Below are 18,948 nucleotides of genomic sequence, written 5' to 3'. Positions count from 1 at the left end.
TGTCTGTATTACCACCACCAATCAAGATCTTGTGGGTGTGCGTGTGTGTGTGTTGGTGTGTGAGAGCACGCGCTTGTATCCACATATATTATTCATCTGCATGCTAGCACATGAACCAAGTGTCTCTGGTAGGAGAGATAAGGGGCTTCTTTATTTCAGTCTTTGGCTTGTGTGTGAATGAATGCGGGCAAGTGTGTGTTCTCCCCATCGTCTATCAAATAGACCATTTGTTAAAGGGGGGAATGGAAACATATAGACACCAAAAAGGGGAAGTAGTAAGAGGAGGCAGAAAAGAGGAATTGCATATTGGAGAGATAGCGAGCAGAAAGGCAATGGAAGAGGAAGTGAGGCTCAGGGATTGCAGAGGAGGAGCTCAAGAGCGCTTATCGTTGTCATATTTTCATTTTAGTGTACAACCTTGAATTTATCAAGAGAGATTTGCAGAATTCAAACACAGGTGGTACAAGAACTGCAGATCTGCCTTTCCATTCAAGCCCACAGTACTAGGCCTCCATCCACCCCATCAGCAATAACAAGCCAATACTGTCAACACTCACAGTGGGCTTTATTCCATCTACGACTCAGGCTGCTTTCACAAATGTTTCACATTGGCACAGAATAACACACATACACTCACACAGAAATCCCTCTGAAAGAACGGCCTAAACAGCACCAAAGCTCTCTTTCTCTTTCTCTTACTGGAATGAACAAAAAACCAACCCATTTTTTGTAGGCTCCCTCATCATCCTCCATCTGTCCACGCCCGGGTAAATACAGTCTCATCATCAGCTGGGCAGCAGACAGAGGATGGGATGAGTTAATTTAGGAGAGGGTACGGATTTGTGTTTGAAGCAATATTAGAGTGCTAGAGAGATTCCTTGGCCCAGTATATGCAACTAAGTATCTGTATTAACATGTGCACAGGAAAGAGGTCCAAAGCCTTTCAACTTTACGCAGGGACATTAAAGGACAATGTGTTAGAGAGGGATGATTTGTAGAACTTGTGATTACTTCACAAACTGATAGAGTGCACTTTTGAAATGGCATTTTTAAAATGTGTAATGTAACAGTATGTAGACCACAATTACAGGCCTTAATACATAGTAACTTCTTAAAATGATAAACTGCTGTTTGTTTACTCTATGTGCCTTTTCAGCAGCCACACCCACAACCAAGTGGACCTGTCAAAGCAATGTTATCCCAGTCTCTGGTTTATAGTTGTAATTGGTGTACAACCCTGACTGTATGTGCAGGAATGTAGAGAAACTACCACACCAACACCCTTTCATATTAAAGAGGAAAAGCTATAATAGCATGCATGTATTAAAGTGGTGCAGTGCAGGGATTCAGGGATTTGGTATGTCTGAGTATTAACATGTTTCAAGCAGAAAATCTCAGTCTGCTTTCTAGGCTGAAACAAAAAAAATGGTATACTAACTGTATGCATAATAATGTGTATGCACATGTACACAAAAACATGTCTAAAGGCAGAAAAGACACACATAAGCACACCCGCATTCACAATGGAAAGTCGGTCAATGAATGGGAGGGGGCCGGCAGACTAGCAGGTGCTGTGTTGGAGGAAGATATGGCTTCTGTCCACCTCAGCATTTCTAAACACTCGCAGTTATCTTCCTTCTCCACGGGAGGAGAGGTCATTTCTTTTTTCCTGTCTCCTCCGCCACACCGTCCACTCCTTTTTCTCATTTCTGCTCTAGCCTTTTCTTCTCTTTCATTTATCCACTGTGCCCTCCCCTCCTTTTATATCCTTCCCCCTTAGCTTTTCCAGCACTCTCTGGCTTTTCCTTTCCCCCTCCACCCTTCTCCTCTCCATCGCCTCCTTCCTCCCCTGCTCCTTGTCGGCTCCTGTGTGCTCTCAGTAGAACAGCCCATTCAGCAACAAAACAAAGCTGCCTGCAGCATCACACACTGGCTAATCAAGCAAGACCAGAATTCAGCAGCCCTAAGATCGACTCAACAGCACCATGACACTGGGCAGCAAAGGTGGGGAAGAGGTTTTTGATGAAAGGAGGCTAAAAGGGAACAAAGAAAAGAAGTTGGAGAGTACAAATATGAAAAGGATAAAGTTACCTAAAAGGTTTTGATAGCAAAGATTTGGTCTTTTTTTCATATTTCCCCCATCTGAATACATTTTAATATTCACTAGTACACGCAAGATAAGCCGAAAAGCGTACGTTTGACAGCTAAAAAGGCTGTTAGCACTTCAGGTAAAACGGGGCGGGAAGGGGGTGCTAAATGAGGGCATGAATGAGAGACAGGGGAATAATGGGGTGAAAAGATTCTCTGACAGGCCATCACAAGTGAGGCAGTGCATTCATGAGCATGATGAAACCCAACAATGGTCAGCTGCAATCTCCAGCTGGACGGAGTATGAGCGTTTACTTGCTGGCATGCCCTCCACTCCACTGTTGAAGGAAAATAGCTTCTGTTCAGCTTCAGGGATAACTCAAAACAAGACTGAGAAGCCGATCCTACAAGATGCAAGAGATAAAAGGGATATGTAAACATGCCAAAGCAGCAACAGGGGGGCATATCAAGAGCTGGTGCATAAACAAAGAGTATTGTACCTTAGAAATTTGAATAAAACAGCCACCTCAAGGTAAAATATGCTTGCATGGCCATGGCACAGATTTCTCAATGGTGGGACAAGGAGAGTTTAAGTGTGTTACTGACTGTTACTCCATGAGGAAGAGAGAAGGCTTAGGAACAAGGGCAGGGGAACCGGGTGGAAGCAGAGCGGCTGCAGAGAAGGAAATGTGCTAAAACAGAGCAGACTCTGCCAAGTTACATGTTATAACACTCACCACTTCCCTTGGGCTCTCAGTCTGGCTTCAACCTTTTGAATTTTGATCACAGAAGTGACTATTGGTGTACAACCTCAGAAAGGCCTCATTATGTTGTTTTTGTTTTATGTGCCTTGTTTTCTAGGAACTTTATCACAGAGCTGTAAGCTTAGATGTGCTGCTGGATTGCTTCTCTTTAGGGCTTAACAAGCATGAACCGGGCAAGAAGGGGTTCCTTTCCAAAAAATGACTTTAACATGCACAATTGATCACTGATATCATATATAGGATTCTTAATCATTCATATTCAACACCATATAGTACAACTTTTAAGAGCTTGAGCATTCTGACTCCTTTAATTTCTTCCATCATTTTGTCTTTTATTGCGATGGGACTAATAAGCCACTAAATACTCATCAACACCTAGATTAGAGGTAGACAACTAATCAAAACATATACCGGTAAAGATTAATGTGTTGAGTGAAAAAACAAAACTGTAATATTTACTGCACCTAGGTTTTACTGATGTAAAAACAAAGTACTTCCACTTCTGGGGAGCTACATTTCCACTTGTTCTGAGGATATGCTGGAGCAAAGCAAGAACTTCCTCTGCTTATATGAACCAGCTATAAAGTAAATTCAGAATCTGAACTGTAGCAATTATAAAAGCTGATGACTATGTAGCAATGATTGTTTAAAGCAAAGGGTTTGATGGCTGGATGCGATGAGAGGCACTGATGGTGTTGAAATGTAAAGAGTTGGATGTAAGGAGGAGGGGCAGTGTGTTCCACGAGGAGGAGGAGGAGGAGGAGGAGAGAGTGTGACGGTAGGCAGCTGAGAGGACAGCATAGTGATCAGACAGCGAGGCGCAAGTGATGGTGTGGAGAGTGGAGGAGAGTGTGATGGTAGGATGGGATTTGAGTCTTTTAACTTCATTAGTTCCGCCTCAGTCTGGGGTCTGTAGATTATGTCTAATTAAGCAGCTTAACATGGCTTAAAAAGCACCACACAGAAAGCACAAGAGCCTTATCTGTCAACCTGCTCAAACGATTCTCCACTTCGCCTTTTCTTCCTGTGGCAGACTAACATAAATTCCCTTCGCATGGCCTTTATGCAAGAGAGATTAGAAGCTCTGACATCACCTCGAGCTGGAAAGCTAGCAGACGCAAGCGTTGGCAGTGTGGGCTGTGGAGAGAGAGGGAGAGAGCATGTGTGGTTATCGGCGGGGAGGCAGAGGGGCAGGCAGATGCTTCCTTTCAGAGAGCTGGGGAGAGAGTCGATAAAGAAGGGTGGAGCTCACCAAACACGAATCCTCCAGTCATTCTAATCAGTATTGGTACACAGGCCAGAAACAGACTCTACAGTCTGCTCATTATCAGACATTGTAACGTTGCAGCAGAACAATCCAGCATACTAAGAGCAGCAAGGTCTTAGACAGATAATTATCAATAATTAAAAGGTGCTTAAAGGAACTGCTGAATGGGTTGAAGAGGTTTCATGAATTGTTTTAAGAGGGTAACATGCACACAAGTTATTATGTCTATTAATGTCTTCTGCAGACTGATGATGATACAGATATCGATAAGGCAGCTGAATTTCTGAGCTGGCGTTAATATAAGATCTTTCTGATGTTGATTTTGAACAGCTCTAGCAAAGATATAACTGAAAAGGTACTCAGGCTGCATGGATTCAAGAATTATACAACATTTATACACTGTCACCCACTTATTTGACATCTGCTTCATGCAGCTGCAGACAGTTCTGACAATAGTGTTGAAATACATTTCTACATTGCAAGTCTGTATAGAATGGTTTGATATCAACACATTTTAGAAACCAAAAGAGAAATCTATGCAACAAGCCCATATCATAATATTGTAAACAGGTGTGGAATCTGGTTGTAACATAGAAATCACACACACACACACACAACACAAAAAAACATACACTCAGTCACAGGTAAACAAAAACACTCCCTTCTCTTCAGTATCGCTCACTCTAAAATGTGATTATATGACACAGGTATGCAAAACAAAAAACAATCCCCTCTAATCCCTGAATATTGTCTTCCTGGCACTGAGGAAAGAGGGACTGTATTAAATCTTGTGTGGTTTCAGAATGGGCAAGGCAACATGGCTGCCCTCAAAACTGGTCCATCCTGTTAATCTGCACAAACACACCAGAGAATAGAGTAGACTCTGTGTGTGTGACACACACACACACACACACACACACACACACACACACACACACACACACTAAAACGTTGATGTCGATGAGTAGCCTTGGAGCAAAATCCACAGAGTGTCTCTCTTACTCTGACACGACCCATCTCATTCACTCCAGGTGCAAGGCCCCTGGGCAGAGAAATTCAGGTCTGCTGCACACACAAATAGTTACACCACATGAGGTATTAAACCAAAAAAAAGGGGAAACAAAGGAAAATGAAGACAGGTAGAAGAGATGAAGGTAGTATGAAGACATAAAGCCTGACTGATGTTGTGTAGAGAAAGAGAGTGCAGGCCTTGGGATTGAGGGAGAGATGAAGAGAGAGCTGCTATCAGATAGAAGGGATTTGCCCTTCCCTGGAACAGTAATTTACTAAAGCCATTCTACAGAGGCCCATCAGTGGCGATCTGCTGCCAGATTACACGACAAAACCTCATCCCTCGCTTTCTCTCAGAGCCAATCAGAGCCCGTCTGCAAGCACGGGGCAGAGGATGAAGGGAGGACAGAGGAGGGAGGGGCAAAAATTTTCTGTTTCTGTCTGCTGAATTTAAGAGAGGCCACAAAGAGTCAACACACATGTGCACAAAATACATACGGCAGATCGGTTCAGAGTCATTTATGCTGCCTTTTCCCACCCTCAGGATACCGCAGCTAGCACAGTTTTGTTTTCAGGAGCTTGGGATTTGTCATCTATAATCAGTTTGTTCTGCTCTTCCTCTTCCTCTGCACTTGCTTTTACTTTTTTTGCAGTTTGCATCCTGCCCTGAAGGCCCTCACAGCATTCCTCTGTTGTATCGGTCCAGCCACCCCCCTCCCCTCTCTCTTTGTCTGCCTTCTACCCCATCTCTCTCTCTCTGTCTCTCTTTCTCTACCTCCCTCTCTACATTCACTGCAGAGGTCCATGAAGTGTGCCCCAGCTGCACAAGCAGTGGAGGCTGTTTACCGCTGTACATCATCAGGGAGCTCCAGGAGCATAGCACAACAGACTCACACAGCTCTCACCAACCTTTGGTACAAGATGGTCAACATTATAGACTTTATGAACAAATCAACAACCTAGCATGCACCCAAACCCCAAAAAAATGATCAAATCCTAACCCATTTTGTTCATCATGACTATGTAGAAAAGGCAAGGAAATACTGGATGAGAAAACAGCAAAGTTCTGCTGAATCACAGTTTAAGTTTTAATCCATCAACCTACTAGCACACCAAATGTTGAAGTAGATTAAAGTTATACACACGCTCTTCATAGCAAAAATAAAAACCTTTCACATCCGGTGTCTCCCTCTTCGGCAATGACGTGTGAGAAAACAGAATACAACAACAGCGAGCTTTTCCTTCCCTCTCTCTGCCATCACCGCTTCCTGCTGCTAACCTCACAGGACCCCTGAGGACCAACACCCCCCCCCCCCTCCAAAAAAAACCCCAAGGGGGACTGACATCACCCACCCATGTCTCCTGTCAACTCTGACCTCTTGAGGGAGCAGGGAAGGGGAGAGAGGGAAAAGGCAAGGCCAGAGATGTAAGCTCTGCTCAGTGGAGCTCAAAACGCTGGACGTGGAAAATTTCAGTGTTGCACAATTTCGTAGAATCTAATCTATTATTGCCAAACAGTGAGAGATCAGGGACACAAGGAGAGGATATGTATGCATACATGGTGTCATACATAGTTTTGACGTGAATACAGAAACAATGTGCACGTGGGACTCTAGTATGTTTATACAGAGTTTGCTTGAGGTTTAACAAAAAAGTATGCTGGTGCATAGTTCCTCAGGCTGCGTTTCAAGGGCAGGTTAAACTAGTCTGTAACACTTGTTTGGTTGGTTCTAACGAACAGCACACAAACCAGTTAGCACCCTACAATCACACCAGCATGACTCAAATGAGCTGACATGTTTATGGCAACACCGAAGATGATGGCCTTGATAGACTATTTTCTCTAACATTTCTTCTCTTCCTGTTTCTTTCTTTTCAGTCTGAAAGTGTGTCAGTGTCTTGACTCCTGGATGATTTCCTTTGCACACACATACACATTATCACAATATATACACAGCAGGTGGCAGTGATAATAAATGCATTAGACTCTCTAAAAACTAATAAAGTAATCACCAGTCACTACTATAAGAGTGATATTATAAGAATAATTTAAAAGCTTCACTCATTGTGGAAAACTCTGATCAACATAGTGTCTGAGAAATGACCTGAAACACTGATGCTTTGTTTTAAATCATTATTTTAAAAGCTACTTCCTCCAACATTGTGTAATTTACTGTGTTGGATCACATTTTTCAAGGTATGTAAATCATAAATGCATATTATTAGATTGTAAAGCACACGCTGTAAAATGTAAAACGCTCAGTAAAAGCTGTAAGATCCGGTTCCTTTTACAACGATGTTAAATCTTTTGAGGCTCCTGTAACATTAAATTCATGTTCACATCTTTAATTGTGTACATCTTGTGTTAGACGGTTGCCTACACACTAGTACCTGGCCTGTTAAGTTATTATTAGGTTGTCATAAAACTAGTCCAGTTTTCCAATTTCCTGGAAAACATACACACGTTAATGAACCTCCAATAACCTTACATCCAACGTTTAAGGCATTTTATGCGATTTTTCACACTTACATGTAATAGAAATCAAGTATATCCTCTGAAAATAACTCTGTGAGTAATGACTGTCTACAATGGGTGTAACACCCGAGTCCCACTGTCTGTGATGCTTTCTGAGTTTTCCGAGTCCTATATTCAGTTTGTTTACATCGCCAGGACGGCCGGCCGGCTCATCCCCTCACGTATAACAGTTACCTCGGATTATACTATGTAGAGAGAGAGAGCCAAAGGTCTCATAATCTTTGACTCATGAGCTCTAGGTTACAGGACAAGTCCAAACACAAAACCACGATGTCTCTGAGCTTGTTTCATGTCTGTAATGATTGAGATATTTGTGAGTTATAGTCTTTGTCACTGACCAGATATGATGAACAACTAGGAACAAAAGAGATTCTTAATCAGCATTTACCACAATCACTGCAGGATGATTATGTCATAAGTCATCCTGGGTCGGTGGTGATTAACTACCTCCGTCTTTGAGGACTTACTGCATGACCTGAACAGAACAACAGGCATGTCCGAACAGTGACAGAGAGCACCATTAGCTCCTGACTAATATGAGGGACAGTCTCTATGTTGGCTGGGAAATATCATCAGTTATTATATAATATATAGTTCATGTTTTACTGATTTTTGTTTTAATTCAACAGGAAAATCTAGAGATTTGATTTTCTTCATAGATCTTAAGTTTCAGTTTTAGTGTGTGATAAATGGTGTATAACCTGTAATAATGTTTTGATAAACCTGAAATGATTTGAAAGGTGATTACCAAACATTTTGACGAAAAAGTCAATGTTATAGTGAAGACTACCAAACCTTTACCATTGTAGCTCTGCTTGTGCATTGTGAACAAAGAAAGTTACTCAAAGGGCTTTTTACAGAACTAAATTGTATTATGGGAAATGTAGGATTGAATATTCTTTGAGGTTGTCCTCTACTAGAAACAAAAAGTAAATTTTATAACTTTATTGATGTGAAGCATTTTATCACAACTTTAAAAGGTAATTTAGGAAAGTTAATGTTTAAAGGGTTAAATTTGTCATTAGGAAATAAAAGGTCTGTTGAAATCTAACATTGCCTGAAGAGAGAAACGAATCCCAAACACATCCAGAAAGTTACTTATGTCGACAACATAAACCTGTTGTGGCCTAAAATTCATGTTCAGCCTAAAATGATGTCCAGTTGAAGATCTCCTCTCTCCCCCTCTTCTTCTTTCTGGCAGTCACATGAGTTTAAGCTACAAACAGGCCCAGTTCATCCTGCCCTGACAAACTGCATTCCCTACAACCTTTTCCCTCGTTGGGGCAAAATGGTCTGCATTCTCTCCTCTCCAATGACTGTGACTAATACGAGCCGTCCTCTGTCTGAACAACCCTTAAAACCAAAAACAACTCAGAGATGTTTACATTCTTCCCCCTTGTTTTACTTACTTTTATGATTACAACGTAAAACTTACATGGGAGTCAGCACAGCAACAAAATCATTTCTGTAGAGTCAGGTTTGCCGTTTCTTATTCACAACCAAAAATGATGAATTATAAATATTATTCAGACTAGAGACATTAGCAAAAATTTTGTGAGGCATTTTATGTTTTTACAGTTTGGGATTTACTTTATTCTGGATTTAGTCAGCTGATCCACCACTATTATACACAACTATAAAATCCAACGAGCTAGAAGAGCTAAAAGCCACACTTCTAAATAAAGGTTGGTGGACTGAGACACATTTCTCCAGTCCTCATCAGAAACGTAACAAAATGGTGGATCCTCAGGAGCTGCTCATGCACTGCAACAGGAAATGAACTCTGACGTAAGAGCTATGGACCTTGGGGCCCCCACTGCATCCTGGGAAATTATGGCACTGAGAAGAGAAATGACCTGTGTCCCCCCCCTGTAACCCTAACCCAGAGCTAAATGTATTTACAATTCTCAATAACAGCACAGTGGACATATATCTTTACAGGTTTCATAGCTGGCTTCTCTCAAGGTGATTCATCACTAAGATTATTTAGTCATCATAATCAAATGTGCTGTTCACACAACAACAGGAACAGTAATCAGAGTAACAAGGTCAGAACCAGGCTGAACCAGACACTGGCAGCCTGTCAGAAATCGTGGGCTGTCTTTTTTTATTGCAGACCGACTAAGACTGGGGGGGGTGGGGGGGTGGGGGGACACACAGAGAACTACAAGAAAGGCAGTTCTACCATTCCTAGATAGCATAAAACAGTATGACTTAGCTCAGACTGCTTTGGGTCTGCATGCTCTAATGGTAGAATCCGTCTTCCCCTCTGATCCGTTAGTCGCCATTCTCTAATTTTATGGCTGTTTTCCCAGCTGTGAGACAATGCTATGGACATCATTAGCTAAGTGGTGGCTGGATGACAGGTGGTGGCGCTGCGATCGATAGCAGCAGGTCCGACCATCAGCAGGCTGAGCAGTACTTACTCATCAGCCCTGGGCCTGTATGAGCCCAGGCCTGGGCCAGAAACTGGAACTGGGCCAGATGAGGGATGTGGAGGTGTCGGGGACTCGCTGCCTGTGATAACAAATGGTCATGAAAAGCCACCTTATCTTCTCACCATACATAGGATATGATGTCCACTGTCACACAGCTGCCCAGTGGCCTAAACCATTCCGATGGTGTGTTATAAGGTTGAGGACAGGTCAGTTAGTCACATACAGTTTAAGTCTGTGTACAGCACAGCTGGGGGCGATTCGCCCATCTCACGATTTGATCGTGACACTTTAGTGCTGATTTAGTAAACTGAAATTCTTAAACAACGCATCTGGTTCGTCCAATGTATCTGTAATGTCCATGCCAAATAAAGTCTATCTATCTATAGGTATTGAACTTCTATGAGTATTACCACCGCTGAGAGATTTCACTACTGCGAAAAACAGTGCACCTAAAAATAAGCAAATCTGGGCAGCGGTGGCCTAGTGGTTAGTTTGCGTGCGACACTTTCTCCCACGTTAGCGCTGTGCATTAACAGTACATTCTTATGACCAACATCAACAGTCAGTCGTTTACAATACCAACTTCCAAACTTTGAAAGTTAAGTTGCTTCAGCCATGAATACTAAACAATAACAACCATATAATCATCTGCAAAAGTTGAAATGCCTGGGGCGTGCTCCAAGTTAAGAATACCTAATCAAACATTGTAAAAGAAAAAAAAAGAAAGTAACTTGTGCAGGGTTCTGTGTGTCCTTGTATGTGTAGGAAAGACAGTGTCAGCAAACGTTCACTGGGGAGACGCCAAAGGCCGCCACAGTGGTGGCCAGATCCCCCTGAAGTGGCATCTGAGACAAACATCTACTGACAAGGTGGTGCCCTTCCTGTGTCCTTAACCACAGCTGACAATAATATTGCACTGTGCTGTGAGGGCAGAGGATTTTAGGGATCTAAAGGGGCCATGGGAACAGAAATACTCAGCAACAATGTAAATAAAGAAAAGAAGAAGCAAAGAGGAAACAAGAGCGATCGATTTGAGCTCAGGAAGAGTTTGAGAAAAGTCAGAAAATGTGAGGTACTTCCCAAGAGCTCCAGTTGTTTGGTTCTACAGGCCTTTACCCTCTTCTCTCTCCTCTATACATCCGTCCCCCTCTTTCTCATCTGATGCTTGTCAGTCTGTGATTAAACCTGCCAGCTTTAATTAGAATATACATTAGAAGAAGAACACCTTTCCGCTTTCCACTTTCCAACTCTCTCGAAGCCTGCAGGTGCAGGAGGACACTTCCAATAAAGTTGTCAGAACACTGGACAGCAACAGCATGCTAGAGACATCATGATGAACACGATAAACACAAACTAAACATCTGGTTTCAACAGCATCAAAATGCACTAACATGAGCATTAATATATGAATATATGCACACTTTGCTGTGTTGTAAAACTAGTATATACAGAAATACTAGTTTGAACTGGTGCATAAATTTGCAACAGCTTGATGATTAAATTATGTTTACATGACTCTGTGTCAACTCCATTTCAGTAATTAAATCATAGCACTTATTTTTAAACTGTGTAAACCTGAACATTGTATTAAAACAACAACAGGAACAAAGCAAGCCTTCTAGACATGTAATCCAATTATTTGTAGTGTTTAAAAAATGAAGCAAAAAAATCCAGCTACTTAAAGGCTTTATATGCTTTTTGATCCAGCAGATGTCGCCCTTGAGCATCAGCATGTAACCAAAACAACTCGCAGTGCATTGTTTTGTTAGCATGCTAATGCTAGCGATCTTTATTATGCTCGTATCTTCACACTGCATGTAAATTTACCCGAAATGAGCGTGATCTATAAACGCAGTGAAGCAGTGAGTACAGTATGTTATTCTTCTTTTCTCTAGTCCCTCAATTAAACAACTTTTATACATGAGGGGAGGAGTCAGCTGCTGTCTTAACGATGTCAACAAACTGAAAATATGACTCGTAAACTTGGAAAACATCACAGACAGTGGGACTCGGGTGTTACACCCATTGTAGACAGTCATTACTCACAGAGTTATTTTCAGAGGATATACTTGATTTCTATTATATGTAGAAATTCTATTATAAGTGTAAAAAATCGCATATAAAGCCTTTAATAAGTTATCGGCCATATTCTTTCAAATACAGATTTTAAAGAACAGTTTGACTGAAACTGAGAAGCTGCAGGTGAGGAAGGATGTTTTTGTTGCATTACTGCACACAACAGGTGCAGCTTCAACATACAGCCTGTTTTCTTCAAAGATAATAGTCCAAACTGTGTGTTCTACTCATCCAACAAGTGGGGTCTGAATAGGAGAGAGCATACACATTACTTACTGTAATCTGCATAAAGGAACTGTTTCTAGCAAAAGTGGCTGGTTGGTTTATCATTTTTATATCAGTTAAAAAGGAGCCACTGTTGCAGACCTCCACCATCATTCACCCACAGCTCTCCTCTTCTACTCTTTCCTATCCACCTCTCCCAGCCAACCAACCCAATCATAGGTAGACTTCCAACAGGAAACCCAGGGGCGCCACACTGGAGAATCTCCAGAGAAAAATCAAACAATGACACACAAGGACTTCTCCTCCTGACTCCGGTTCCAATTTAGGGAATAAAGTGTGGATATTTGGGGAATGAGATTAATGATGGTCATAGCGAACAGGTTTGGACAAAAATGAAAACTAAAGTCTTGAGTTAATGTGGGAAATGTGTCCACAGAGCCCAAACATGCTCAAAGTTGTCCTTTAATACGTGTGTAGGTGGATTTCAGGGCAGTCCATCTTTGTTTAAGAATCATGCAGTGTCTACAGCTTTTTAAAACCCCAGACAGCGTAAACACTGACTCACTGGAAAACTATTAGAGCCTATTATACCTTTAACATGACAATTTGATGGAGTTTGTATTCATGCATGACAAACATCTCTTTGAAGGCTTGTCCATTAAAAAAAATCCAAAAATGTTTTTAAAACATTTTGGCTTTGTATGAAGGTGGTGCAAGCCTTTTTTGTGTGCAACTAAAGTCCAACCTATTGAACTCCAGGCAGTGGCCTAATTTCACTGGCAGTGACTCAATCATAACATCTTATCTACGGACATGCTGAGTCATGGAATTCGGCTGTGGCCAATAGCCAAGCAGAAGGGTTACTTATGGCTGTCATTGATTGGTTGATCCCTGAGCACAAAGCTGAAAGGGCACATACCAGGAACACAGCCTGAAGCACAAACTGGCAGCCGTTTGCTTGCGCTTTACTCTCTCCAGTTCCTGCACCGTTTTTTCTCTTCTCCAACTGACTACCAACTTTGTTGTGTCACTCTCTCTCTCTGGTTCTCCCCTCATGTTCCCTCTATACAGCCTTTTCAAATTACCACAGCCCCATTACCCTCGTCTCCCTTGTTGTATAATTGGAGCTGGAAAAGCATAACAGGGCCGCTCACGTACAGAGGTCACCATTCCTCTGTGGCTTAAATCCTAGTCCTTCATCTCCGTGGCCACCAGGCTTCCAAACAGTGTCAGTCTTTTTGTGTGCAGAGAAACATGAAGTCTAGTTAGAACTATCTCATCAGAGCCCTATGACCACTACTCAAGCCCTTACTCTCCCCTAGTATTATACACTAAGAGGGCATCAGCATTGGAAAAGCAATATCATAATAGCATTGTATTGGAATATGGAGCAAATGCAATCTTTTGAATTGATTGATTTTAATGATAATTGTTGGGTGAACCATTCGTTATAAAGGCCTCATTCACAGGAATACTAGAAGTATATCTTTCAACATAAAATCCACTTCAATCAAAATCGGGCAAAGCCACGATTTCTGACTTGTGTTTAATTCCCTCAAACATAATTCATCTATTCAGGACACTGGCTCAAAAACAGAACAGGCCACACTACAGAGGGCTTTATATCAGGCTGTCTCCATCTGCAACGCTGTAATGAGCGAGAGAGCTGGAACAGTGGGGAGAGAAGGGAACCTCAGTTCAACTGAGGCAGGCACACTTTCTAATGGAAATTCAGATACAATCATCCCAGAATGCACTTCTCTCTGCCTAATAATCGGCCACTAGAACAAGGCCGCCATTGAGACGAAAGTGACTGTAATCTGGTCCACCAAACTCCAAAGCTGCCCGCTATAATTAGCTCCTTTCTCCATCAAACACAGGCTACACACTGACTCCCAAGCAAACCTCTCCTGTAATACAGGAGAGAGGAGAGATTTAGCAATGGGCACATTTTCAGTCGCCCTACCTTGACAAGTAACCTAGGGGTGAAATCTGCAAACGAGACGGTGAGAGGCCACCGTTTAATTCAGTGGAACAGTGGATTGTTGAAGTAAAACCTTGAGTTGACATTAAAATATAATGGTATGCTGCAGGGTTTTAAATTGTTGTGTTAAATTGTTCAGTATCAAAATAACCTGCTCACTGATTGGCCAAATGTTTTAAGCATTTTAAAGACAGGTACAGCTCAGGTACTTAATAACCTCTCTCATTTGATTACTGGGAAGTCAAGTGCTTACTTCTATCATTAGACATGATGTGAGAAGTAGATATCCCCCTCCACCATTTCCGTTAGGACGTGTGCCAAACCCTGTGTTTATCTGTCCACATAATATGGGACAGAATCTCTGTTACAGTGCCCTCATCAAAGCATGGATCCGCATCTCTGGCCTACATCCTGATGAACAAAGCCTGCCCTCCTCTAATCCCAGGAACATGTTCTAGCCCAGGAACTCACAACGAGCTCTGCAACCACAGACAGGCAAACAAGACGGGTTAGCAGGCAGGCAGGCAGACAGACAGACAGACAGACAGGGGTGAGTGGGTATGCTGATAGCCTGCATGGGCAAATGGCACAGCTATTAAGGGGAGAAGGAGGCTTCCTGAAGAGGTGTGACTGCACAGCAAAGGGCCCAATCAAGCAGAGAACAGAAGTGCTGACAGCTGCTAATGCTTTTACCTGAGAGCCAAAGAGACCGTCTTACTCAGGAAAGTGTGTGTGTGTGTTGTGTCTGTCATCCATAGAAAGGTCTATAAAATAAGGCTGATTCTGATCAAAGGAAGATAACTGCATCAAAAAGAAGAGTTGATGAATTCTATGTTTTCATTCCTGATACAGATTCAGATATTTAGACTTGACTTTTGGCCTATACTGAGTACTCCTCAAATGACAATGCAAAAAAAAAAAAAAAAAAAAAAATGAATGGCAGAAAAACACAGATTCATGGCATTTTGCTTGCTTAGAGTAAAATCACACACTCCAACAATTCCAAGCAATTGTCTATTATTGCATATCAATAACGAACCCCAAATAAGTGAGGCTTATATAATAAATTATGGTATTGTTTGGGTGCATTGACTGGTGTACATGTCGATACAGTATACTGCAATATAGGCTGTGTCGGAAACCAATATCTGTGCTGGTATTGGATAACCAGTCAGAATCACTCAGTCAAAGCCCACAGTGTTAAGGCCCTATTACAACCCCGCGCAGACATTCACACACTTATCTCACTCTGAAGTGAAGTATGTTACCATCATAATCCAGAGGTAGGAGAGGGGGGAAAAAATCACTTTTAAAATGAAAGAACTTAAGTCCAGTGTGAGGACTCTTGACAGAAAGGGAGTGGCTGGCAGGGTGATGATGACCACTTTGCAGTGGCAGTAAGCCGTGACACACCAGTGACTATTCTAGCACAGAAATACACTGGTAGGAGAGTTACTTAGGAGAATTATCACCCTTAAAAATCATACTCTGAATTTAATCTTACAACATGGAGTGGTAGACATGTAGCATCAACAGAGGCGAGTTAAATATCTCCACCTGAGATATCTAATTGGTGGAAAAATGGCGAGACATTCACTGCACATCCTGTCACCTCCCTACAGGGCGTAAGGCGCATTAGCTGACTGTGCCACCAGGAAGCCCTGTACATGCAGCTTTGATGTTAGTGGGACATTTAATGAGAGGCGAAATAATTACTCCTCACTAAAGTTGTTTTTGATGTCATGACCTAAATCTGTTCTGGACAGCTAAAAATGTTACAGATAGTTAACTACCTGTGAAGCGCACAGATTAGACAACATAAAAATGCCTGCTTAGCTGTAGTTTTTTCATTTTACAGGAGTTTATCCGCACATTGATTAAAGAACAAAACATGCAGACGCGGCATCAAACTGTAGCTTCAGTCCTCCTGTGAGTCCAACCCAAACACTGCAAGCCTTTAAACTACTTACATTCAAGGAGTTTCTCAATGACAAATGTTTTCCAGGTGTTGATGTAGGCTAAACAGTTTTAATGTGTCTGGACAATATCCATTATGACCTCCTTTTTTTTTTTCCTCTCTCTCTGCAAACTTCCCATTTAAAATTGCACAGGGCAATTAAAGCAACCCTGCATATAGGAACCGGTTTTATTTTCTAAACACCCAGCCATACTCACTGGAAATATATATATATATATTTTTTTTACAATAAAAGGCTTTTAACCAGAGCAGCACTCAGGGAGCTGAGGTTGACTCCCAGTTTCTTCATATTCACAGCACTTCAAATTAGCCCAAGTAGAATGAAGGAAGAAGCTGACGCATTAAAATAGCCCTTACTGCCATGTCCTCTCAAGCCTTGTTTAGTCTATTAAAATGTCCATTCACTTGTACAATGTGTTGTAAAAGAAGAGTTAATGCTACATACCATAGCATTCCTCTCTGTCCCCAGCTTTTCGTCCACTCCTTTCTTTCTCTCTGCGACTCACAGCCGGTGAAAGACTTTTTTAAAAAACAGACGAAAACACTTCCCACCAGCACTCACATTGATTATTTTTCCGCTTTTGTTTCAGCGAACAGGCTCTGCTGCGCACACTGCTCCCAACATTACGTGGTCGCTTCCACCAGTCTGAAGTTTTCAGAAACGAGGTTCATATCGCTCTTTCTCTGTCTCTGAATGAGATGAGAGAGGGGCAAAAGCAACCAAATTGTCGTCAGGAAAGAAAAAAAAATGTTGCTCAAACTCCAGTTTTCACCACGGCAAGGCGAGAGGAGAAAGGTGGGGGGGGAGGAGGAGGAGGCGTCGGAAAGCGCTGTTTCGGTGTGTTTTTCCCCCTTCTTGGTTCAGCCACCACGTTGTTTTGACCAATATTATTTCCTTTGTTGTGTCAAAAAATAAAAGAGTCCGTTTGAAACGCGATAAACAGCCTCTGCCATCATTAGGTTACGCGTCGCTGTTTAGTGTCCAACAGCGTGTCGAACCCCCGCTGTGTTTTTCTTTCTACTGTAAAGCCCCGTACAAGCTTAATGTGTGACGGTGTGTTTAAGTCTATTTTTTTCAGCTTCCCAATAATGGCGGACCTACTCCTGAATCCAGCATCTCCCCTCCTATTCACACAGAGAGAGAGAGAGAGAGAGAGTGGGAGAGAGTGGGAGAGAGAGACTCGCCCAGTGGTTCAGAGACACAATTACAACACACGCACACTATCACTGAAAACTATTGCTTAGTGACGCCGATTATCACTATTCAACATTTAAACGATGACTATTACAGGGAAAAACACCCATTTAATGCATTTTTTTTCATAAACGTCGTGAAATTAAGAGATAAAGGCTACATAGAAAATAGGCAACATTAAGGCCTAGCATTTTTGTGTAAAAAAAAATATTTGATTCATATATTTATTAAGACCTAAAGTTGGGGATTTTACGTAGAAGTGAAAACACTGAAAAATATAATACATGTACATTACAATGATTGGACCAGCTAACTGCCTAAACACAGCTATTTATAAGAATGAGTATTTGTAAAAAAAAAAAAAAAAAAAAGATTTAGATGAATTATGTGTATTATGAAGTTATTAGTGCACTCTAATAACAGCTACAATGTTTATTTTTATTTTCTTTAGTTGTCAATTTTATTTCACTCAAAGAAACAATAAAGTTAAGAAAAAACAAACAAACATAAAATCTCAAATTTTGAATGAAAAGGAGCAGAAAGAAGATTAATCTGATAATATCTGCCCCTCTTTCACAAAACATGAATTAAAACAAAACAGAACACTTAATTCATTCATTATTGTTTGTATGCATTGTTTCCATTTTGTTCAATCTATGAAGTGTTTATATATCATCATATCTCAGTCTTCTTTCCACGTCACTGTTCTCTTCCTTTATAATGCATTTTCACAAGTCTTAATCAGAAAGAATATTGTCAAGCACCATCACAGTTCAGCCTTTTAAAGGAAGTCTATAATTTGTTTATCTCTCTTTACAAAACAAGGAGGTATAGGCTAGAGCTAAATGGATGAGAAAAAAAATGCCACCAATTTCATTTTTCTCAGGAGGGCCTACTGATCATTTAATTAACTTTGTCAGGAGTATACAATTAAAGCTTCATCGTGACCTGCTACAACAGAGAAATGCTGCTTATAATACTAATAACGCAATAATAGGCTAAACCCGTCAGAAATAGGAGAGTAGTTTTTTTTAGGTTTCCATGAATGTATCTATATTTTCCCTTAAGTGAAAGAAATAAGGATATGTATTTTCAAAGAATACTTTACATTAAAGTGTAAGGCCAATTCTTTCAGCACTTTGTACTAACACGAAGAACACCCATGAAAGGGCATCAAATGTTCTACATTTATATAGCACATGTTTTATTTATTTGATTAAGTGACGCTAAACACTGGAGATCTGAGTTTATTTTCTTTCCACCACATCACACATTAAAGACAATTCTTGTCTATTCCAGTACGATCTATTGCATCACTGTTTCCAGGAAAAAACAGTAGCATGGTACTGTCATCATGATTGTAATTTATTGACTTTATTCTGGTCA

General features: G+C 41.3%; 1 protein-coding gene across 1 annotated transcript in view; it reads right to left on the bottom strand.

The window, feature by feature from the left end:
- Positions 1-17,508, bottom strand: part of arhgap35a (Rho GTPase activating protein 35a) — a 57,969-nt gene extending 40,461 nt beyond the window's left edge. Inside the window, exon 1 of the mRNA XM_065959966.1 lies at positions 16,813-17,508. The gene's annotated coding sequence lies outside the window, so the exon portion shown is untranslated. The remainder of the gene's footprint in view (positions 1-16,812) is intronic.
- Positions 17,509-18,948: the final 1,440 nt, after the last annotated feature.

Source organism: Labrus bergylta, chromosome 11 (assembly GCF_963930695.1).
Source record: "Labrus bergylta chromosome 11, fLabBer1.1, whole genome shotgun sequence".
NCBI classification, from domain to species: domain Eukaryota; kingdom Metazoa; phylum Chordata; class Actinopteri; order Labriformes; family Labridae; genus Labrus; species Labrus bergylta.
The sequence above is the reverse complement of the archived record's forward strand: the minus strand, read 5'-3'. Positions and strand labels throughout refer to the sequence as shown.